The 23,038-nt window shown below is 42.5% G+C and overlaps 1 protein-coding gene across 10 annotated transcripts in view; it reads right to left on the reverse strand.

Moving 5' to 3' along the window:
• Positions 1-23,038, reverse strand: part of Kcns3 (potassium voltage-gated channel modifier subfamily S member 3) — a 357,419-nt gene that overhangs the window by 50,353 nt on the left and 284,028 nt on the right. The window contains exon 10 of one of the 10 annotated variants that reach the window (XR_015453263.1): positions 7,612-19,003. The exons of the other annotated variants lie outside the window; for them this stretch is intronic. The gene's annotated coding sequence lies outside the window, so the exon portion shown is untranslated. Of the gene's footprint in view, positions 1-7,611; positions 19,004-23,038 lie in introns of those variants that run through there. 10 annotated transcript variants of the gene reach the window in all.

Raw genomic sequence — 23,038 nt, forward strand, 5'->3', positions numbered from 1 at the left:
TAGAGATCATCCACTTCATCTCTCTCATCCCTACCCAACATCGAGGAGATTGTTGGCAGCATTCATTTCATAAGAACGAAATAAATGTCTAACATCAGATTGAAAAGGGAGGAGTTTAGCTTTTGACCATTCATGTCTCCATTCCAGGGTTGGGCAGGATATATCATATTTAGAAGTAGAGAATAAAAGAAAATGCTAACTTCAGCAAGACCAAATTCTCCATCATCTGTCATTAACAGGTGTCTGTTTTTCACACTTCTGTAAGACAAAAGATTGTCTTTCCCCAATAAGAAAACACAAATATTTATTTGGTACTAGTCAAGTTTTGGCACAAACCAAAGTTAATCACCTAGTAACCTGCACAACTTTTCAGAAGCCATTTTGCATCTGAGGGTTTTGACCACATAGATCTCGAGTGTAGGAAAACCGTCCAGTGCCCAGGAGAACTGCACTCTGGCTACATTGCCCTGCCTCCAAGCACAGTGACCCTTACCAACCTCAGTGTAGTTCATGCTGTGACTTCTCTGTCTCCACTTCTTTCTGACCTCTCAAGAGAAAGCTGAAGGCAAGATTTGGGTGAGGAGCAAACAAAATCAGCACATCCGAAGAGAGGGATACATGAGTGACCACAGGAGCCCCACAAGGGCTAGGACTGTGGCCCACAGCACTTCCCAAAGATGCCTTCCACAGTCACTCCAACTAAATGCATTTTTCTAGAAACTTTTCCATCAAGAGGTGGAGTCTAATACTTTTCCAATCTGAGTGTGTTTACTACGTGTCATGCCTTATGTTTCGATGGCCCTCAAAGCCTCATGCGGTCATAGGGTGGCTTTTTCAGAGGTGGCTGGAGGTAGAGTGTGTGATGTTGGAACCAAGGGTGTGTGGTTACTAACTTAGTCCACGGGTTGGTTTGGAATAGTTCTGGGTAGGATTAAGGGTGCCCCACCCTGAGTGTGAGTGCTAACTGCTCTAAGGGTGGGGAGCTTGGATGGAAATAAGGGTACAGAAGGTGGGCTGGTGTGTCTCTGGTACTTGCTTGTTTCTTGCTGCCTTTTGCTTGCCCTGCTTTGTCATGAACCGTTTCTCTTCTCTGATGACCCTTTGCCATGCCACCCTGCCTTGGAGCTACCTCACTGTGAACTGAAACCTCTACAAACTGTGAGCTACAATGAGCATTCCCCCTCTAACTTGTGGGTATTGGGCATTTTGTCTCAGCAATGAGAAGAGTAACTAAGACACTGCACTTGCTTATACTAAGCAAATGCACCCAAAAGGGGATAGAGTGACCTCCAAATCTCAGCTACAAAGGGCAATGCAACTTCCACATTGCCAGAAAGAACACTCCCTTTCAGGGCCTTTTGTCCTCGTGAAAGAAGCCCAGCTGCCCCGTGGACATGCTCCAGGCTGGGCCACTCAGGCACACAGAAGCTGTGAGGGCCGACCAGAGGGAGACCCTTCTGTTTCCACTCTGGGTCACCATCAGACCGAGACTACAGGAGTCAGAAACGCCTAGCAAGGTCTTCCTGATTTCTTGGTACACAGAAACCAGGAGAGGTGACAGAGTGATCGCCATTGTGTCAGCTCTAAGTCAAGGACTGACTTATTGCAAATAATTGCTAACAAGAATTGTGACTGAAAGCCCTGGACATCAGAAGAGAAGGTGGGTAGAAAGGGAAGTGATCCCACCACCCGTGTCCTCCGTTGTATCTCTGTCTCCTCCCAGTTCCTTCCTCGGTCCAAGGATGCTTCATCTCCCTACTAGGCCTAGGAGAAAGCTCTGAGGTCACCCTCACATATCAATAGAGTAGTAGCCAGATAAACACTGAGAAGACGTCTGACCCACGTGGTTCCACCACCGCCCAAACTGTGGTATGTCCTTTCTCTGCACGAAACACCCATACAGTGGGTGAGGCAGACAGCTGTGTTGCTTCACCTTACACACATGGAGGAAACTTCAAAGCAAAGATGTAACTCTCCGCAATCAAACCTATGAGTCAGAGAGCAGCACAGAAGTAGTCTTCCAACTTTGATGCTCCAACTAAATGGTCCATAACTTGGAAACAAAGCTAATTTACTTCCTTCCCCTTGATCCCTGGTGGATTGTATTTCTTGTCCTTGTGGGAAGGGAAACTATTGGGAAGATGATTGACTGAATTGGTCTCTAAAGGCAAGTCTAAAACTCCACACAGCAATCCTGCATCAAGTGTGTGGATTCATTGAAATCTCTGATTTGTTTTATTCCTGGAACTTCGAGGAGTTGGGGCGGCAATAGGGTAACAAATGTTGCTCCTAATGAGCTTTGTTTGAGATGGAAGACCTTGCAGAAATACAGCCAGGGGACTTCGAGGGCATATTACCCATTGTCCGATTTGATGCCAGCTTGGAAGGGAGACAGACAGCAATGAACCTGCAGCTGTGGCAACAAGACACGTCTTTTCATGTCCTTCACTGTGAACTCAAGTCCAATCCTGGTTCTTAGAATCCCACAGAGCATTAACTTCACCTCTGAGAGACACACTATCCTCACCTGACATATTATATATTTAACAAATCAATGAAATAATTTAAAAATAAGCACAAAAGAAAAAAGCCATTGGGAATCAGTATCTCCAGATAATCTAGTTCAGGTACAGTTAGAAATTGAAATATGCATACAATATTTCTTGGAACTCAAAAGTATTTTTCAAATTAAAGTTGGACAATTATTACTTCCCTAGAGACATTCAGCTTCATTTTTCTAACTCTCTCTCATACTGTCTTCCATCTTAAAAAACACCAGCTTTTCTACAAATACTTCAGTTAGCACTATAAAAAAAACTCACACAAATGACTGACCTGATGATGCCTCCTTTCTTTTTGCTGTTTTTAAAAACAAACATAAAACAGCTAATGCTTACAGACCTCCTTGCCAGGTACAATTTCCTGCATGATGCTGACTTCATTGTACACTGCCAATCACCTCTACTCACACATTTCAGTCTTTCTCAAGGCCCCCATGGCTTCATCTAACTTTGTCACCCTGTTCCATTCTATGAAAGACTTTTCTTTAAAAAAGGAAAGTTCCCTGGAGGCATATTTGGTTTTAAAGCATGAGCGGAATACTTCAGTCATTTCCTGCCCTAACCAGAGCTGGCCACACAGAGGAGTTGAGGATTTTCATTCAGAAGATGAGGGGTAAGGAAGTAAAGGACAGGCCTGGGTCTGGGCCTGCACGTGCAGGGCACACACTGTGGCGAGGATCTCAACAGCAAAGAGAGGAAGGGTGTGAGCAGTGAAGATCTCCTCCATGCTGTCACCCAGTCCTGGTCAACCCACACAGCCCAGCTCCAGACTCCAGGACCCCAGGCTTAGTGCACCCCACTATGGCCAAAGCTTTGTGGGCTGGGGAAATGCGTGTCAGCTGCCTGGAAGTGCAGCCATCACCCACTCCGCGTGTGTGGGAATATGCCGTGTATGTAACGAGTTCAAAATGCACAAGGAGGAAACAAGACTTTGAAGATGAATCCATTTTAAAACTACTTGCACATTTTCCATATTCAGTCTTTAAAGGTTACCAAACCAAAGGCAAAGACCAAAAATTACAATTCCAGAAATCCAAACTGAGTCTATGTTGTGACATGATGTGTAAAGGATGATCAAACTATAGGGTATATGTTTAAGTAAAAAATATTGCATAAAAGACATATTGCCATTAATCCCCCTCAAAATACTACACTTCACTTCAAATGTACTTATCCCATTGCTCTTGTCACTTTCTGAAGCAGTTCTGGAAGTCCTCTTTCGTGAATGTCTTTTTGAGGTATGATCCAAAATACGGTGTGTGTTTCTGCCAAGTACCATTCAATGGAAAGGTAGGCTTACAAAAGCTTTATGGAGTATCCTCATCCTTCTTATTTACCGGATCTGTCACCATGTGACTTCCGGAGTGCTCCCCAAAGTCAAAATGACCACAGGAGGTAAATGTTTTACATCAACTCAGAACATCAAGGCAGCCACAACAGCACAACTGAAGACGCTGATGAAAGAAGCCTTCTAGAACTGTTTCAGAAATTGACAAGAAAGATAAGTGTATCTGAAGTCAGGGGAAGAATTTTGAGCGAGGTTAATGGCAATGCCTTTTCCTGTAATATTTGTACATGTGTGACATCATACTTCAATATGTCAGACAGGTCGAAAAGGAGATGCTTTTTTTCTCCACATCTGCCTGGTCTTATTAAAGACTTCTACATATCAAATTGGTCCTGAAATTTAGAAGACATGCAAATTTTTATTCAAAATTTGTTTCCAAAAAGCTCACTAAAGCAAGAAAAGAGACACAAAACCAAACTATAAATCCAAATAAGTTAGCTTCACTCTTTAAAAAGTTCCAAGCGGATGACATATTTTTCAGCAGAACAGTTTTGAGAAACCTAAATTATAAACATAAGGCAGACATTATCTTTGTTTTTCTCCCTTCACTTTATTGCTATAACTAATTATCTTGTCTGATCCTAAAAGAGAAAGATGTCTCTCTCTATGGTGTTAATCCATATATGTTTCCATAGAAACTGTATTGGACGTTAGAGTTGATTTGTTGTTATGTTTTTGTTTCTTTGTAATATGGCATAAAATACAAAATCTTGAAGACGAACTTTATGAAAACAATGCTGTGCTGTTTGAAATTCAGATGTCACAAACAAGGTAATTTTCAACCTATGATGCATAAAGATGTAGTTTACTTCTCCCCCTACCCCTGCTGTCTCTGAAGTACGCACTCCATACCAGTGTTCTTGGCTCTGAGGAGGTAAACACAGGGCTCTGGAGTGAAGTGGCTTCTGTCCTTTATGCACTCACACACACTCTCCGGGTTTCCCAAAAAAACGCCCACTGTGGAAAAGTCATGGCCCGTACTGAGGGCAGCAGCCAGCCCGCCAGTCCCCAGGCACCCGGCCAGCCTCACCACGTAGACAGGACTGCCTGAGGGGAGTCGGACACGGTGACCACCCCCAGGGGCTGTGCTTGTGGGAGAGCAAAGCAGACTCTAGCATCCTGGAAACAGCCTTAGGAAGTGGATCCATGGAACAGCTGAGCAAGGAAAGCCCAGTGCTGAAATCGCCCAGTGTGGGCAGCCAGGGTGTGCTCCTGAAGACAATTCTAGCTTCCCCGGTGGCCTAACTCTAGACAAAACGGAAAATCAGGTACCTGATCCTCTGGGTTCTTTTTTTTTTCTAAAACTGAGTTTATTCTTTCTCTTCCCGACCCTAAGTATTTGCATCCATTTGCAGAGTACCTCTCTGCTCTGAAACAAGTTTTAGGGCAGAAGAAATAGTACCAAATACAGCCACGGCCTTGGAGTCAGCTGGTGAACTCTGCACATCGGACCATCAGGGGTTGGAGGTTAAAACACGGCGCAGCGAACTGAGTCATTCTTTCGGCATGGGAGTGTTCAGTAGCTCGATCACCACTACCCAGGGCCTTTAGCAACATGAGCCCCAAGTCCTCTCCAGAGATTAAAATTCAATAAAAATGAGAGGTGGTCTTGGAAACTGTGTATTTTCTAAGGTTTTTCAAGGAACTCTGATGAGCAGTTACGTTTGGAAAGTACTCCCTGGATGTAAAGATTCCTTCCCAGAGAAGAAAATTAGGCCATGCAGGCAGTCTATCAGGGCAGCACAAAATTTGTAATGATCGGATAGTGAAACTTGGCTAACAGTCTCGCACCTTAATTCAAACAAAATGTAAAATTATCTCACATTTCTAAGTCTACAAATGCATGGAGAAGGCCAAGGGAAATCTATGCCCCTTTTAGAAATCTATGCTTCCTTTAAAGTGGAAAGCACTGGTTCATGAGCAATCTCTCTCCTCATTGACAGATGGGAAAAAAATGAATATTGCCAACTTCAAGTGTAAGAAAAAGATTCTACCACATAATGAAGGAAGAGAAATGTCACGAAAGTTGAGAAGAAAATGACTTATTCTTGAACTTTGCATGGTAGTGAGGATAAACGCAAGTAATAGTGTTAAAATACAATTTTCAAAAAGTTAAAAACATGACTTAATTTTACAGAATAAAACTATGCCAACTAGCTAGTAAGGGATTTGACAAAATAAACCTTGTTCATGAGAAAATTCAGAAACAAAATACATGCACAATCTGTGAAAGAAAAGAATGCCAGATAACTCCTGGGTTAGCAACGTAATGATTAATGTCCACAGAATGCTAAGATGTGAACATTCGAGTTTATATTTTCTAATGAAAATCTCTACAGAACAGAAATCTACAGTTTAATGTGCAGCTTCATGAATGGCAGTGCCTATGAGAAGTCAGCAGAGGACTACACCCCAAGTGTCAACAGATGCCTGAGTGGGCCTGTTAGAAAATGCACCATGTTTCAAAAGGACATGCAGTGACCTGTTTCCACATATTTCCAAGTTCTGGATAATTTTTCATCCTAAACATAAACCTCTAAGGTTAGGCTTGGTCTAGAACGGTGGCCTCACTGTGAGTGTCATTCGGCTCAGACACAAATGTCGCCGCATTCAGCATCCACACGACGAATTAGCCACTCACGGCACCTTGAGCCAAGGATTAGCCTCCGCCTGCACCGTGCCTCATGATGACCTGTGCAGACTTTGAAAGCCTCCTTTACTTGCACTTCTTTTCCAACGATAGGAGACTGAGCCCAAGCAATTCACTTCCATCTTGTGTCCCTTACATTCCTCAGGAAGGTGAGTGAATCCCTCTTTTCTTGAGGTTGCCCAAATCTTCTACATCATGACGTTCCTTCTCATCCACAAGGCTGGAAGGTAGGGGCAGCAAACAGGCACTGGTCCCCAAAGGCTCTCACACCAGCTCCACGCACGAAGTACAGTCTTGTTCCCTAACGGTGAGTGTGTCATAACAAACGGAGTTGAAGTGATTCTCCAGCACGAGGTGCTAAGATAAGACTTCCATTGAAACTTTGAAAATAGCTGCACTGTCATGGAGAATAGAGAGCCTGTAAAGCTGTGAATTATTAGTAGACAGGAAGAATGAAATACCACTTTTTAAAAGTTTTTATTTCTGTTTTCTTAAATATTTAGAGGTCAATCAAAAAGACAAAAAAGGACTTCTTCATTTTCCATCAAAATCAATAGAACATTACAAATAATACCAACAATATTTTAGGATGTAAAGCCACAATAGGTTGTGTTTAGGAGTTCATTTGGCTCTGTGTAATTAATTCCTATTTTGCTAAATCTCTTCTCAGTAGTCTGCTTTCATGAAAACATCTACTTTAGACAAAGAAGAAGCTTAAAAATATGCTATGCGTCCTGATGCCATGTGACACTTGTCTAAACAATGTCAGTATGGAAACCAGGCTGACAAGTATGCCTTGAAGTTTTTAGTTAAGAGTACTTGGCATGGTTCTTTCCATAAGATCCAAAACTGTCCAACTGTGTTGAAGACTCAGTTTCTATTCTACAGGGTATAACAGAGCCTGAGACCCACATAAACAGAAAGTAAAACCACTTGATAATAAGAATAAACCATCAGGGCTGGGGATGCAGCTCAGCGGCACAGCGTCTACCTGGCAAGTGCAAGGTCCTGAGTTTGACCCCCAGTCCCCCCCCCACCCCGAAAAGAAACATCAATATAGAATGACAGGAAGTAAATTATCTATCAAAGTAAACCTACATTACAATTTCATAAGGGTTTGACTACTGCTTATCAATGGTCACTGGATACATCAAAAATTTCCATTGATTTTTTTTTTTACCAAACAAAATTAACCCATGCTTACAGAGGAAAAAAGAATAGCTACCTTTTCACTTGACATCCTCCTGCAGCACTGCTTTTAAAAGGTTAACTATGGAGCACATGCAATTATAAGGTAAAGTAACAAGGCTGTGTGTGTTCAAGTGCTTTCGGGGAAACCTGAAAGATAATTCAGTTGTAAACCATACCAGAAATATTTTCCTTCTCAAGTCAGGGTCTGATCTTGGAAAACTCAGATCAAAATAATCATCAGAAGACACACGTGGTCAGTTATTATTTGGCCACTTAAAATTTGACCAACAACCGATGAATACATAAACATGCAAGGAAGTATTGTTTTCCCTCAAGAAGGAATGAAGTACTGGCACATGCTACAAAGTGGATGAACCCCCAAAGTTTAGGCAAAGCGAGCAAAGCCTACTGGAGATGACCACACATTGTACAATCCTATTTGTGTGAAAAGCTGAGCGCGGGGAAATCCAGAAACAGAGTGCACCACTGGTCTGGGGCTGGGATGAGGAGTGACTGTCTCTGGGTGGGAGCAGCTTTCTCTTTTGGCCAAAGTGAGATGATCTGAGACTGAATAGCCATTGTGGTCGTACAGCTCTCTGAACAAACTAAAAACACTCAGTAGCACACTTTCAAAGGGCGAATTTTGTGACATGTGAATTAGATATGAATAAAACCATTTTTAAATTTCCATATAATAACATTAAGTTTGCTGTTTTTGTATACATTCATAATCAACGATAAAACAGTTAAACAATGTTTTGTCAAGAATGTTCAGAGATCATGAAAGGGTATTTTTCCCACTGATTACGAAGCTCGTTTTGCAGCATTCCAGCTCGCATGATGGTTTTCACAGTCTGCCGTGCTGTCCGTGGACTGCTGCTGTGGGATGTGTGCGTGGTGCAGTGTGTGTTTATTACATACGGGAGTCATACAATCTCATCATATGTGTATTTATTACATAGGTAATGCTCCCAATTCAGAATTATAACATCCTGGAATCACACAAGAGGGGAGCAGAACATAAAGGAGAAGTGGCATGCATTTCTTTATTTTCTAGATTTATTTATAACCCTCTTATTTGAAAATGGTTTATTTGATTATCTTTTAGCAACTTAAAACACAATTTTTGAGTTTGACATGTTATTCTGCCATTCAAATCATTAAAATAACAAAAACACATAAACAAATTACAAAGAAAAGCAAAAACTAGGAAGGAAATAAAAAATCAGAAAGAAAAGTCAAGATGATTCATTCAAACAAGACCATCACATTAATAAGTACAACAAATTTAAGTAAACTCTTCTTTAAAGTTCGTCTCACATAGAATTAAAAACTCACATTGCTTACAAGAGACAATTATGAGAGAAAGCTAAAATATAAGTATAGGTAGGCAAAAGCAAATATAACAAGAACAGCAGTGGTAATATCAAACAACTTTCAATGGAATTAGGATACTAAACATTAAAGCAGAGAGAATAAATTAGTACTAATTCAGTCCCATTTACAACCAAAATCTCAGTCACAAAGTTCTGTGTGAGAAATAGCACAGTTTCAAAATATATAAAGTAGCTTTCTAAAATGTTAAGAAAAAAACTGAACCAAAACATGAAGATTGAGAAAAAATCTTACTCACTGCACATAACCTGTGACATGGACATCAATCATTTGAAGGACACAACACGATTTAATCAATAGGCATCTACTGAACGCTGTACTTTTCAAAAAATATGCATTCCTTTCAAGTGTTCATGGAATATTTATTAAAATTGATTGCATAATAACTGAAATAAAGAGACCTCAACAAATTCTGAAAGACAAATACTGAGAGACCACATTCTAGCAATGCCATCAAACAAATTTTAAATATAAAAATCCAAGTGCCGAGGACCAGTAAAACATTCTTATAAAGTACAATGATGATGATCAGTATATAATAATAAAATGTAGAAAAAGTAAAGATGCTAATTGCCTAAACTTCTAGGCCAAAACTTTAGCTACTCTCAGAGGTGAACGTGTTTTTGTCTATGTGCTGCCGAAGCAAGCACAAGTGAACATGTGTTTGGAAAAAGTAGGAGAGAGCCGAAAGGAGGACAAGAAGGGAAGAAGGGAAAGAAAGAGACCACATAGTAAATTTAAGAAGTCACATGCACTGTCAAGTAAATTAAGCAAAGAAGTAAAGCTCTGAGGAATGATACATATATAAGCTACACTTAATAAATTAAAATAAGGTAGTTAATTTCAGAACCCAAGAGTTTGTTCTCTAAATAAATGACAACAAAAAAATTCAAAATACTGCTCTGACAAATCTAACTTAGGAGGAGAAAAGCACTGAGTGAGATGAAGTATGAGACAGACTACCGCCAGCGCTGCTAGGTGCCACGCCCGAAATGCCGAGCCTGCTAGACAAGGGCCTCGGGAGAGCTGGCTCTAGCATATCTTTTGCTCCCCACGTAACAGCTTCAGACCCAAATGCAAGCCTGTTTTGCAGAACATATCCTGTTTTTAGAGCACAGCACAGAAATTTCTGTCAAAAATTTGTTTTTCACAACAAAGATAATGCCTGGCTTTCATTAATATACTTTGCAACTGAGAAATCTTTTGGATTGCCACAGTTATCAATACTGTAGAGTCCTTAAGAGAATCTTCTGTTAAGTGCCTTCTTCGGCAGCTAAAACTTTGCCTTATTTCCCTGAGGGAAGATAGATTATGATGAATAATGGATCAGATTTTTTTTGCATAATGCACCTTTGATATTTACTAAAGAAGAGCTTTTCAGAAAAATGCAATCAAAGCAAGTCATTCCCCAGTTATGGAAAGGAAGTACCTCTAATCCCAGGGATACACTGTATGTTGCAATTTGGCTTGAATAACTACACCCAGTAGAAAGCCAAAAGTCGGGTTTTCCTTCTCTCGTTTCTATTCAGGTATATCTGCTTAAAATTAAAACTTAGCTTAACATTTACAGAGGAAAGAGCAAGACTGCGGAACACAAGCCTGCAGGTTTGGGGAAGCTTGAGAGAGAGGAGGATGGGCTCCACCCCGGCCAGCTCTGACTGGCCTTTGGCAGCACTCCTGCGGCCCACAACCAAGTCCTGTCTCAGTCACTTTCCTGTCCCTGGGCAAAACCGACACACACAACTTAAGGGGGAGAGGTTGATTCGGCTCACAGCGTTAGTGTGTTCAGTCCATGGTCAGCCAGCTCCAAGGCAAAGCCAGCCAACAAGGGTCTGGGCAGGGCATGGTGCAGGAAACCTGCTCAACTGTAAGAAGCTGGAGACAGTGAGGGAAGGGAGAGTCGAGCAGGAAGGAGCCTTCCGGGTCAGCCCAGGAACCTCCCTTTCCCAAGGCCCCACATTCAGCTTCGGATGCTTTAATGGATGAGCCCACTGACACCACAGTGCCCATGACCCAGTCACCCCCGGAGCCCTCCTCTGAACTCTTGAGGCTCTGGGGAGACGCTTTAGATCTGCCCTCTATCCAGCCCCAGTTCAGCTCAATGCCCTCCCAATCTAGGTACTCAACACTGTTCTCGCTTAAAACAAAATACCAGAGCCTAGTCGAGCTTGTGAGGGGTCAGGGTGCTTCAAATACAATCTCGACTATGTCTCCGGGTGGTAAACATCATCTTTTCAGCCAGTAGTATGAAAATGTAGCATGTGATGAATCATTTCACTGCCAAAATGGCTTTCACTCCTGACACTTAAAAACAGAAACAAGGGCTCAAATGGTCACATCCACCAATTGATTCTATCCAACGACACAACCACTTTTTCTAAAGTGTGTTTTATTTCTTTGATTTGGTTTGGTTTAGTTGGTTTAGGTTTATTTTCTCTTTTTCATTTTCCTTCTTTCTTCTTTCTTTTTTAATCTGCTATACTCAAGATTACATTTAGGTTTAGCCAGAGGCTAGAAATTATAGACAATATGTCCAAAGGAAACTTGAGTTTGGCAGTATGTGTCTTCTTTAATCTCTAATGAAAAGGGTAGGCATGATTTCTAAAGATGACCTATTCCTAGACACTGCTTTCAATGAGAAGAACATCATTAATTTATCAAACCAGCATTCTACTGTAAAATTCAGAAGTCAGTCATTTCCGTGTTGTCCAATATAGCAGTCATTCCCCACAAAGAGCTGTACAGATTTTCTGAGTTAATCAAAATTAAAGTCAAAGTTCAGTTTCTTGGTCACGTTAGCCTCGCTTCAAGGGTTCAGTAGCCCGAGAGCTACCATATTAGACCACAGATACAAAATATTTTCCTTATCACTGAAAATTCCATCAGAAGTCTGCTTTAGGTGCAGAAATGGAGGTAGACCTTGGCCTAGATCCCCACGTTCCTTTTATATCCGCAGAACTCATCCTTATCCGACATCCACCTTTGCACAAGCCACTAAGCTGACAGGACTGTGAGCACACACAGGACCTGGTGGGACTTGGCACTCCTAACTCCCTCAGCACTAATAAGTGACTACTTTTTCCCAATGAGAAGTATGGCTCTTTAAAAGTTCCCCACACTTTTTAAAAATTGGCACAGAAAAGCTATATGCATCTATGTGGTACCATATAATGTTTTGATACAGGTACAAACTGTGTCACCATTAAGTCAGGGTTATTTGCACATGTGTACCTCACCTCGTTTATTATTTCTTTGTGGTGAGAACATCTAAAATTCTTTCCTCCAGATGCCTTTAAATATATAGTACATGCTCTAGAGCCACTGTCTGTGCAAGAGAACGAGGGACTCCTTTATCTTGTGGCTTCCGTCTCCAGGCCTCTCCTCTCCCCGTTTGCAGCCTCTGGTAACGACCACTCTTCTCTCAACTTCCGTGAGGCCAACCCTTTTTTGGACTTCCACGGGAGTGACATCTCGGAGTCTGTCTTTCTGGGTGTGGCGTGCTCCTCCTGGCGGAATGTCCTGCGGGTCCACGCACCTGGCACCTGGCTGCTCTTCAGAGAGAAGCCACACCTCCACACGCGTCTCCCGTCATTCTCTCTCACACTCACACTCTCCCCGGCAGCTCCCACATTTGCAATCCGCCTGTCTTTCAAGGACAGTTTAAAGGCCTGTCGCTCCCAAAGCCTGACCCCACTGCCATCTCCCCTCGACAGTCCCGTGGCATCTATATCGACAGATGCGGACCCGTAACTAGTTCACTGTGTTCCTTCCGCCTCTTTCCTGCAAGTCTTGGGCGCTCTCTTTTCAGACTGCCATGGGAACTTGTTCTGCCAAGACGGCAACGTTGGAAACAGTGCCAATGACTCCGAAATGAAAGTCACATCGGCCTACACCTTGGCACCTGGCGGCCCAGATTTTGTACTACTGTGGTTTTCTAGAGCTCACCGCTTTGTCCCAAGCCACGAGACCCCATGGCAAAGGCAGAGCTCTTACTCCTCCTGCAATGCTGGGCCCAGGGAACGAGCTCTACAGACACTTTCTGCTTAGTATCAAGCAGCTTCTCATCTCGAGCGCCCTCTCCATGCTTTCTCTTTGAAAAACACCACACTGTCAGCAGCTCCCATCCTCCCTGGGGAAGTGTTGTTTTCCTCATTGAGCTTCTTCCCTTATTGTCAAACAGTAAATAGCTGATTTTTTGTTTGTGAATGCATAGATTTTGCCAAATAGCTTGGAAGTTCTTAAAAGTTCTTGATCTCCCCATACCTGTCCCACACACAGACTCTGTTTAGGTTTAAGCGGGTAAATGAATGCGACAGCTCTGGAGTATACACAGTGCATCTCTGGGTCCCGGCCACCTTGCACCTGCTGCTTCTAACACTGCAGTGACAACAGCACATGTCAAGCGTTACCAGCCAAAGACCCAGGTGCGAATCTCTGCCCAGCAGATCTAGGCAGTCTATTCCATGCCCTGAAGAGGGCAATCCGGAAACGGTGGAAGGCTGCTGACAGGAGGAAAGCGGGTATGTATCTGGTTAATGGTTCAGATCCTGATGAAGAGCACTGGGGGAGACCTAGGGGAATCAGGGCTTAGCTCCGGCTCAGTTGCTTTCTCTGAGGCTTGTTAGGAAAAGTAGAGTTCCAGCAGGAATTAAGTCACGTCACGGGTGAAGGTGATTGGCAATCTGACATTCCCAGTGATACACAGGAACAGAAGGGGGCCTCAGGGAGACACAGGTAAGAAAGCTGTGGCCACTCGCAGAAGGAACAGTCATTGTGCGCTTTTACAGTGGCCCTGTACGGGGGAGAAGAAATGTTTCCAACTGATTGTGAAGCTGGGTTTTTCTGTCCTACCAGCCCTATTAATAGCTTAAGGTACCTTTTGATCTTTCACCGTTGACAGTTTTTTACTTTTTAGTCATTAAACTCTACTTAGTGTAAACTGTACGCTAGGCACTGTTAGAAAGACTTTCTTTAATCCTTCCCACACTCTGTGAAGTAGGTACTAACACCATCCGCCTCCAATTTAAACCTGGCAATACTCGGGCTCGGAGTAACTAAGTAACACAGCTGTGACTGCACAGCCAGAAAGAGCAGACTGGAGCCCAGGCGCGCCTTGCGACCTCGTAGTGGGGGCTGCCCCTACAGTCCTGGGCTCCGTGACAAGGGTGAAGGCAAAAGAAACTAAGGCCCGTATACCTCCCCCACCCAAGTTGTCCGCAGGTTGGTTTGAAGTCATTAACGTTGAGGTGATGTTAGAGGTAATGCTGGGACTCCTAATGAGCCCATAAAGCCCGCTGACCCTCAGTCCTGGGTTTCTACCTCTGAAAAATAGAACCAGGCTGCCCCAGGGAAGCCAAGCAGGGGCAGGCATCGTGGCGACGCATTGGGGATTTATGGAAAAGAAACGGCATGTTCCCTAACTCTTCCTGTGTGCGTTTCCGGAGTAGAGCTATTTCATGTGCCGACACTGCGGCCCGGGAGTTTAAATGAGTTCTGAAATAAGAGGTTCTGAGCCTGAGAACTGCCTGCTTTTCTGATCTGATAGGATCCTTTCCAGAGATAGTGATGAAGGCTGGAAAGGGGCCTCCAGGCTGCACTGCACCCGTCAGCGCCTCAGCTCCTGGCGTCCAGCTCGCTCATGCTGGGAGGCCTCCTCATGCTGAGGGCCACCGATTCTGCCACGGTGAGTTCCCGTGCCGAGCGCCCCCTGTGCAGGCCGCTCCCTCTTCAGCAGTGAGCACCTTTCTCTCCCCGGTGGCTGTGTTTAAACTCAGGCCTCCTGGCTACTTGGTGCAGCCCCAGGCCCCACGCAGTGACCCAATTCTCCGTCACTCCTCCCGGGGGGCGTGGAGATGTCGGTCTCTGGGAATGCTGCTCCGGACCCCATTCACACGCGTGTGAAGATCCAGTTTGCAGGAGGAGTGCAGTCTACATGCATTTTGAATGGGTTTGGAAAACACCTAGTTCACTTTATCCCCAATTTAAATATAAGTGCAAAGAAAAACGCTTAAAGGCATAGTAACTCCCAGCTAGAACAGAATTCTGGGCATTCAAAGCCTAAGACCAGCATTCTGTTTTCTCTTACAAAAAGAACCGCCAAGAAGGGGTTAGAAAAATAGTGCTATCACTTCCTTCCAAGAAGAGGGGTCATTATGTTCTTTGTTTTTTTTCTTCCTGCAACTAAAGCCTCCCAGTGTTTCTGTTCTGGTTTTTGTTCCATTCACCTCTGCCAAATTGATCTGTGAATTTGGTCTAGCTGCTTTTTATGCTGGTAAAAAGCTGACAAAGCAACCTCACCAAAAAATCACTTTCTTTTCTGAAGATGTTAACTGCCTGGAAACCTTTTTAAAAGTAACAATCTGGGTTTCTTCAAAAACATTCTGCCCAGTGAAGTTACACACACCTGCTCACAGTACTGCAGGTCCACCAGGGGCCACCTCATTACTTGGCTGCTTGTTTGGAAAGGTGTCAGCTGCACGTGACCCTTTTGAGGAAGGGAAAAGGTTGGAGGGTCTGAGATTGCTGTATACCTAGAAGTAAGGATGGAAAGAATCACAGCTGTCCTTTTCCACCAGGTACCTCCTGCCTGGGCTTGGCCCAGCTGTGCTCTGAGATATCACTTCACTAGCTGAAGACCCTTACCCCCCTCAAAAAAGAAAAGAAAGAAAACGCAAAGATAAAAGCAGTTCCCAGGCTCATCCCAAACCAAATACTTAAGAATCCGCAGAAGCACGGCCTGGAAACCAGCATAGTTACACACGGCTGTCACAGGAAGCCAGCACCAGGAGAACCAGGGCTCCCGACACGGCTGACATGGCCGGTCAGGTGCACAGGAACCAGCAGGACCGGGCGACCCGGGTGTGAATGAGGACCCGAGCCGCAGGGAGAGCGTCCCTTTCGAGAGGAACTCGGCGAGCGAGCCAGCGAGCCCCGCATCCTCCTCTGGGAGGGGCTCTCCGCCAGGTTCAGGTCTCGGGTGGTCTGGTCCCAGGCGGCTGCAACTCTGGTCACTGAGGCTAGGATGAGCTCAGACTTGGCAGCCGGGTGCTTCCGGCCAGCTGCTTGTGCCAGGGACAATGCGCGGGTGACTTTGTGTCACTACTGACTGACTTAGTCTTCCTGATGTTTTAAAACATAAAAATGTGAAAGAAATATTAGACTCAAAGAACTGAAAAAGGAACTCCAAAGAACAAGAGAAAAATTTGACTTTAAAAAACCCTGAAGGGCGCGGCAACAACGGGAGTTCTCTGTTATTAAACACACTGTGGGGATGAGTGGATATTTTGGTACGAATTTTTCATATTTTCGTATGAATATTTTGGTGAGAAAAATTTATAGAAATGGGTTTGCTAAATCTAAAACATGAAAAATTTTAATTTCAAAATATACTGCCAAATTACCGGGTACAAAAATTGTAGTCTCACTGTCCACATTGAGAATTCCTATTTTTTTCCATATTCTGATTAAAATTTGCTATCGGCCTTTTCGTCTTTGCTAACTTGGTAAGCAAAACAGTAAAACATTGCCTTTAAATATACGTTCTTGTCATTATGGGTGTTACTGGACTTTATTTTTAATATAAAATGTTATTTTCATATCCTTTGTCCATTTTCTATTTGGGGGCCATTTCTTCTTAATCTGTAGGTTGTGTTTTGTTTTGTTTTGTTGTTTGTGTTTCGGTTTGGTTTTTTCAGACAAGGTCTTGCTTTGTAGTTCAGGTGGCCCTGAGCTCACAGCAGTCCTCCTGCCTCAGCCTCCCAAGTGCTGGGATTACAGGCGTGCACCCCACCATTGTTGATTGTTTTTTAACATTACAGATATTATCTCTTTATCTACTGTATAGACAGGCACAGTGTTCGCTGATGGACATTTGCTCTTCATGCTATCGTGATCGCCTGTGCCTCACGCAGAGTAGTTTTCCTTTATCCTGGAGAACAATAGCACAGACTTTCCCTGGATAGTTTTAGGCCCTCAGGTTTGTGAAGATGCTGTCTGTCTCCAATATTGTGCAAATATTCACTGGAATTTTCTTCTGTCTTTTTCAGTATTTTGTTGTTTCCACTTTAATACTGAACACATTATTAATTTAATTTTTATATAAAGTGAACAAGGATATAACTTTTTTCTCAAATTCTTAATCAGGGAGACATCAAAGCCTTGAACATCGTGAACAATAAACGTGCACGTCACCATCACCACGTGTTTATGTCATGTGACCATTCACAGTGCAAAACTCCCACACCACAGCAAGAGTCCTAAAACCCTGAGGTCACTGTAACTGATGCCGTGCCTCACCCTTGCTTCTCCTGAGTCTTTCAACATCCTTTGAGGAAGAATTTTTCTCATTTTACAGATGAAGAAAATGAGGAAACCTTTTATACAGGGTCACACAGCTAACCAGTCAGCTGCAGGAGGCAGAGCCAGTGCTTTTAGTGACCAAAGAAAGGCGCGTGGGGCAGCTCTGGGGTGCACACCGGTCACAGGTGGAGTCTTACCAGGCGTTTCACTTTTAAACCATCACTGTTCTCACTTATTTGAGGCCTATCATTTTTAAAAACAATTAGGCTCCTGAGATCTGGAGAGCACACATCTGCAGAAATGTGGAGACCGCCAGATTTTGACTGAGACTTTGTGATTCTGAATGTCTCTATCTGTCCACCTGTCTACTGAGAGACACATGTAGAAGTCACATAAGGAGAATCCAAAATAGGTGACGTATGTTCTCAGTCTCTACATGGAATTAGACCTTCAGGAATGCCAGGAGCTGTCGACAGGTGGCCGTCAGCACAGTCAGCGTGCAGTCTCCGGGGCTGTCTCATTACTGCGCACACGCACCCACACTTCCACAAACACACTGCGCAGGGCGCACTCCTCACCTGCCAAAGAGCCCAATGGCAGGGACACCGGGCTCTTTGCGCTGGTGAGGGTCTTTGTGACAGTGATACACTGTTTCTTGATGCTCAGTTCATAGATGACGCACACAATTTCTGCCTCTGGGTATCTTTCCAGGTGATTCCATCTGTTACACCAAAGTCCCAGGGGCAGCAACCCGTCCTGCAGTGTCTTTACTTCCTGAACATCCATAGCAAACTGCTACTGTGTATCTACCTGTGCCTGCCAGGTGCCGAGGAGAGTGATACAGCAGACTCCAGTGTGACTGCAGGCTCCCCTTCTAGCATGACCCTGGCACACTCCACGGGAAGCCTGGGTCTGAAGATACCACGAGGCGCGTCACCGCCTTCAGAGACTGGAGCCCTGAGAGCCCTTCCCAGGTGTTGCGTAGACAGCCACTCAGCCCAAGAGGGCAGCAGAGCTATGACGAAAGTGGAGGCACAGGAGTGTTGGGATGCAACAGTCAGCATTGATTTAGGGTGACACACGTAACAATCCGATTTCAGCAAATATATTTTATCAACATTATTAAGTCTTTTCTCTTTAGATAACAATGTTTAGGTTTCTGACTTAAGGAGGTCCATAAGGGGAAGTACCGTCCCGCAGGGGAAGGGACCCATACTTGCAACACAGCCCTCCGGACATGGGTTGAAGAGGGAGGACAAGAACCATCTCTATGCTCCAGCTTTCTGGGGCTTCCCAGAGAACAATAGAGCTGAGCATGAGGAGAGAGCCTTTGGGTGGCCAGCTCTTCAGATGGCCTGCATCTCCCTGTCTCTTCTCTCCCAGAGTGTGCACACTTTGGTCTTGTTTGCCCCCCGTCCTTCCCGGAGGTTTCTCATATTCTCCTGCAGACCAGCTTGTGAGGACCTTTGGCTTCAGCCATGGAGCAGATGCAGGCCGAGGTGTTTACACTGGAGATTTTCTGTGAGGAGCAAAACCCAGGAGCTATTGGAGGGCTTCATCCTAGGAAACCAGGAGACTCATTGAAGGAAAAAATACCAAAGTTGTTTAGATGGCAACAAGCAAAATCCATCCCCTGGCTGTCTTCCAAAGGCTCCATGCATACTCCTCACATGAATTCCCTGGGGCTCCAAAGAATACATCCTGATGATTTTTGTTACATGAGCACTGATGCTGTTTCTGTATTCATGGAATTTTCTCTAGAGCAAGGACTTCAATAAGTCCTAAATGCTTCAGAGGAAAATGGCGTGCAATAAAGTACTACATCTTAGCTCATTTAAACATTATTAATGGTACTAGTTCACGAATAAGCCTGGAACTCTGAAAGAGAGCTAACAAATGAGGACTCTTTACAGCTGGTTGTCTTAGCAACTGGTATAATTTGGCACAAATGAATTATATAACTGATTTTGAGAAGTGTCCAAAACATTCAATGCTAATTCAGAAGTTAAATCCTCCAGTTGTATAAGAATATAATAGGAGAGTCCCAGCACCCAGAAGGAAGCTCCCCCACCACCATCCCAAGCTCCTAGGGCAGAGAAGGTGAGCCGCAGGGGCACCAGAAGCACATCCCCCGGCCCCATGGAAATGAGACAACTCGTAAACAAGCCTCAAAAACAGACTTCTGGATCACCTACAGCAACCCCAAAGGGAAACGAGATGGAACACTCTGATACTCAACTACCTGGACTCTCTGAACTGACAACAAAAGAGGATCTGGGAAAAATGAAATCAGAAATAATTACTCAGATAACAGCAAAGATTGTGCTCATGGTGCAAGACATGATTAATAAATCTAGAGAGGACACAGATAAAAAAATAGAGGATCTGAGGAACATGATGGAATCCCAACATAGGAAACAAATGGAATCCATAAAACAGATACAAACAGATTTCCAGGAGATTAAAAACTCCATCAAAAGTCTGCAGAGCAGAATGAACCAATGTGATGATAGAATTTCAGATATAGAAGAAAAGATTGCAATTAGTGACCAGGAAAAGAAAAATTGCTTTAAAATTGTAAAGGAAAACGAGAAATCAATCCAGCAGCTGCTAGACAATGCAAAGAAGAATAACATAAGACTGGTTGGAGTCAATGAAGAAAGAGGAGAGAGTGCAGATGACATAAAAAAACTCTTCACAGAAGTGATGGCAGAAAACTTCCCAAGGAGGGGAAAAGAACTTGACATACAGATAAGTGAGGCATATAGGACTCCAGCTAGCCTTGATCAAAAAAACTCTACACATAGGCATATAATAGTTAGGATTCCAGAAATCCAACAGAAGAATAAAATTCTACAAGCAGTGAGAGAAAAGAAACAAATCACATACAAAGGAAAGCCCATCAGAATCACAGCAGACTTCTCAATGCAAACCCTCAAGGCAAGAAGAGCTTGGAGTGATGTATTTCAAGCCCTAAAGGAAAACAGCCTCCAACCCAGATTGATGTACCCTGCAAAACTATCTTTCAAAATTGATGGAGAAATAAGATGCTTTCATGATAAAGAGCACCTCAGGAACTTCATGAATATCAAACTGGCACTCCAAAAAATTTTAGACAATACCCTAGGAAAGGACAATGAGGACCACAACCCCAGGAAACCCAGCAGAATGAATCCATTGTGTGTGACAAATTAAACGCAAAGAGGGAGAATCCAACAAAAAGAAAAAGTCACAACAAGGCTTTTAAAACTTTTAACTTCATCTCCCTAATGAGTGTATAATTCAATCTTGTTATTGTACTGATTAATATTTTTCTGATTCTGGAGTTGCACACCATTCCTTGTGCTATACTGGCTATTTATCGTCTTCTTATGTCTACTTTTTAATTGGGTTATCTATTAATGAGCTGTAAGAGTTCTTTGTATATTCTAGTCATAGGTTATATGCATTGTAAATATGGTCTGTTTAAGGACTACTTTTCATTTTAATGATATCATTTAAAGTTCTAAATTTTGATGGAATCTCATTTATCATTATTTTTTCTTTTATACATCATGTCTTTTGAATCCTAGGTAGTTCTTGCCTACCTTGAATTCATAAACATTTTCCCTTATAATTTCTTCTTAAAGTTTTATACTTTTAGGCGTTCTTATTTAGGTTCATAGATCCCTTCAAGTTATTTTCATGTATGGAAATAAAGGGTTGAGGTTAATTTTTTATATACGGATACCAGGTGTTCTAGTGTCGTTTGCTGAAGACACTATCTCTTCCTCAGCTCTTGAATCGAGTTTATATTCTATAAAATGCTAATGTTAAATAATCTTTCAAAACTCAGTAGACCATATATGTGTGGTTCTATTTCTAGATTCTCTGTTTTATTCCAATCATCTATATGTCTTTCCTTACACCAACACTGCCTTGATTACTGTAGAAGAAGCCTTAAAATTAAGTACTAAACATCTTGCAACACTGTTTTTGTTTTTCTTTGCTTTTTTTGTTTGTTTGTTTGTTTTTTAACTTTTATAGGTCCTTTATACTCCTACATAACTTTTAAATTTCAATATCCAGTTCTTCATTTATAGCAAGAATACACAGACCTGAATTTTTATATATACCTTGTGTTTTCTAATCCTGCTAAATTCAAGTACAAGTTCTAGGGGCTCCTAGAGATTTCTTAGTATTTTCTCTGTAGATGATCATTTCATCTACATATAAAGATTTTGCTTCTGCCGTGCCAATCCTATCCTAATTGTGTCATTTTATTGCCAGACTATTTTGGTGGGGCCTAGGTTTCAAAGTTTAATGGACAGATAAAGAGTAAGCATATCTGCCCTTGTTCCCCACCTTAAGGAGAAAGCATTGTATCTTCTCCATTCATACAAGGTGTTCTCGCTGGAAGTATGGAGTACATGTCTTTGATCTGTTGAGAAGGTTCTGTTCTACTTCTAGTCTCCTGATAGCTTTTACCATGAACAGCTGTAGAATTTAGTCCAATACTCTTTCTCCAACTAGTGACAGGATCATATGGCTTTTTCCTTTCCTCTGTTAAAATGATGACTTTTGGGGGTGGATCTTCCAATGCTGAACCAACACTGCCATCCCTATAACAAAACCACTTTCTACATACTGTCAGATCTGACTTCTAATAGTTTTGTTTTGTTAAATAAATTTCTATGTATGTTCATACTTTTTTCTTCTATTATCTTTATCCAGCTTTAGGATTAGCACAATGTTGAGTTCCTAAAATGAGGGGAGAAGTGTTCCTTCTTTTTTCTGCTTTAAATGTTTGATATAATTTATCAGTTAAAATGTATATGAGCCTGCTGTTGTCATATAGGTAGGTTTTCAAGCTAGAAATATACTTTCTTTAATAGGTGCTATTCAAATTTTATATTTTCTCCAGCATTAGTTTCATTAATTTGTCTTCCAAGGTACTTCTTAGATGTTGTCAAATTTATTTCAAAACAGATTTTTGTAATATGCTTTCTATATCCTTTTAAATTCTGTAAAATCTGTGGTAATGTCTCCTAGATCTTGATACTGTAATTTAAAAAATGTATAATTGATACTGTGCAACAGGAAAAAAAGGTCTAAAGGAGCAGGGGAAGTGGGAGGGGTAGGTGAAAGGAAAAAAGGGAAAAGTAAAAATATGAGAAAAGGAAAAAAATGGAAACAAAGTCTTTGCAAATAGGGAGGGGTGGAGGCGGTGAAGGGAGGGCAGGGGAAGGGGAAAAAATAAGAACCAAGAGACTCATGTAATGGTACAAGATCCCAATGATGAATGTAACTGTACTTTATACATAAAATTTACCAATAAACTTAATGGGAAAAAAAAGAATGCAATAGGAAAGGCAAGTAAGGCCTACTTATACTACTATAATAAACTTTTCTAAAGATTCCTATAATTCACTTGATGAGAAAGAAGTTGCTGGACTAGGCCATAAGACCTTGAATGCCTGTTCACAAGGATTTGAGGTAGGTCTTCAGGGCCACTATTTTGAGTCACATACCACAATACTACGCCCTTTCGCAGTAACCCATTATCTCCTTTATATGCTTCATTGCTTGAACCACCACCAAAGTTTCCATTATTTA

Source organism: Heterocephalus glaber, unplaced genomic scaffold, assembly GCF_053883595.1.
Source record: "Heterocephalus glaber isolate CG9 unplaced genomic scaffold, H.glaber_assembly_v1.0 deba00001457, whole genome shotgun sequence".
NCBI classification, from domain to species: Eukaryota; Metazoa; Chordata; class Mammalia; order Rodentia; family Bathyergidae; genus Heterocephalus; species Heterocephalus glaber.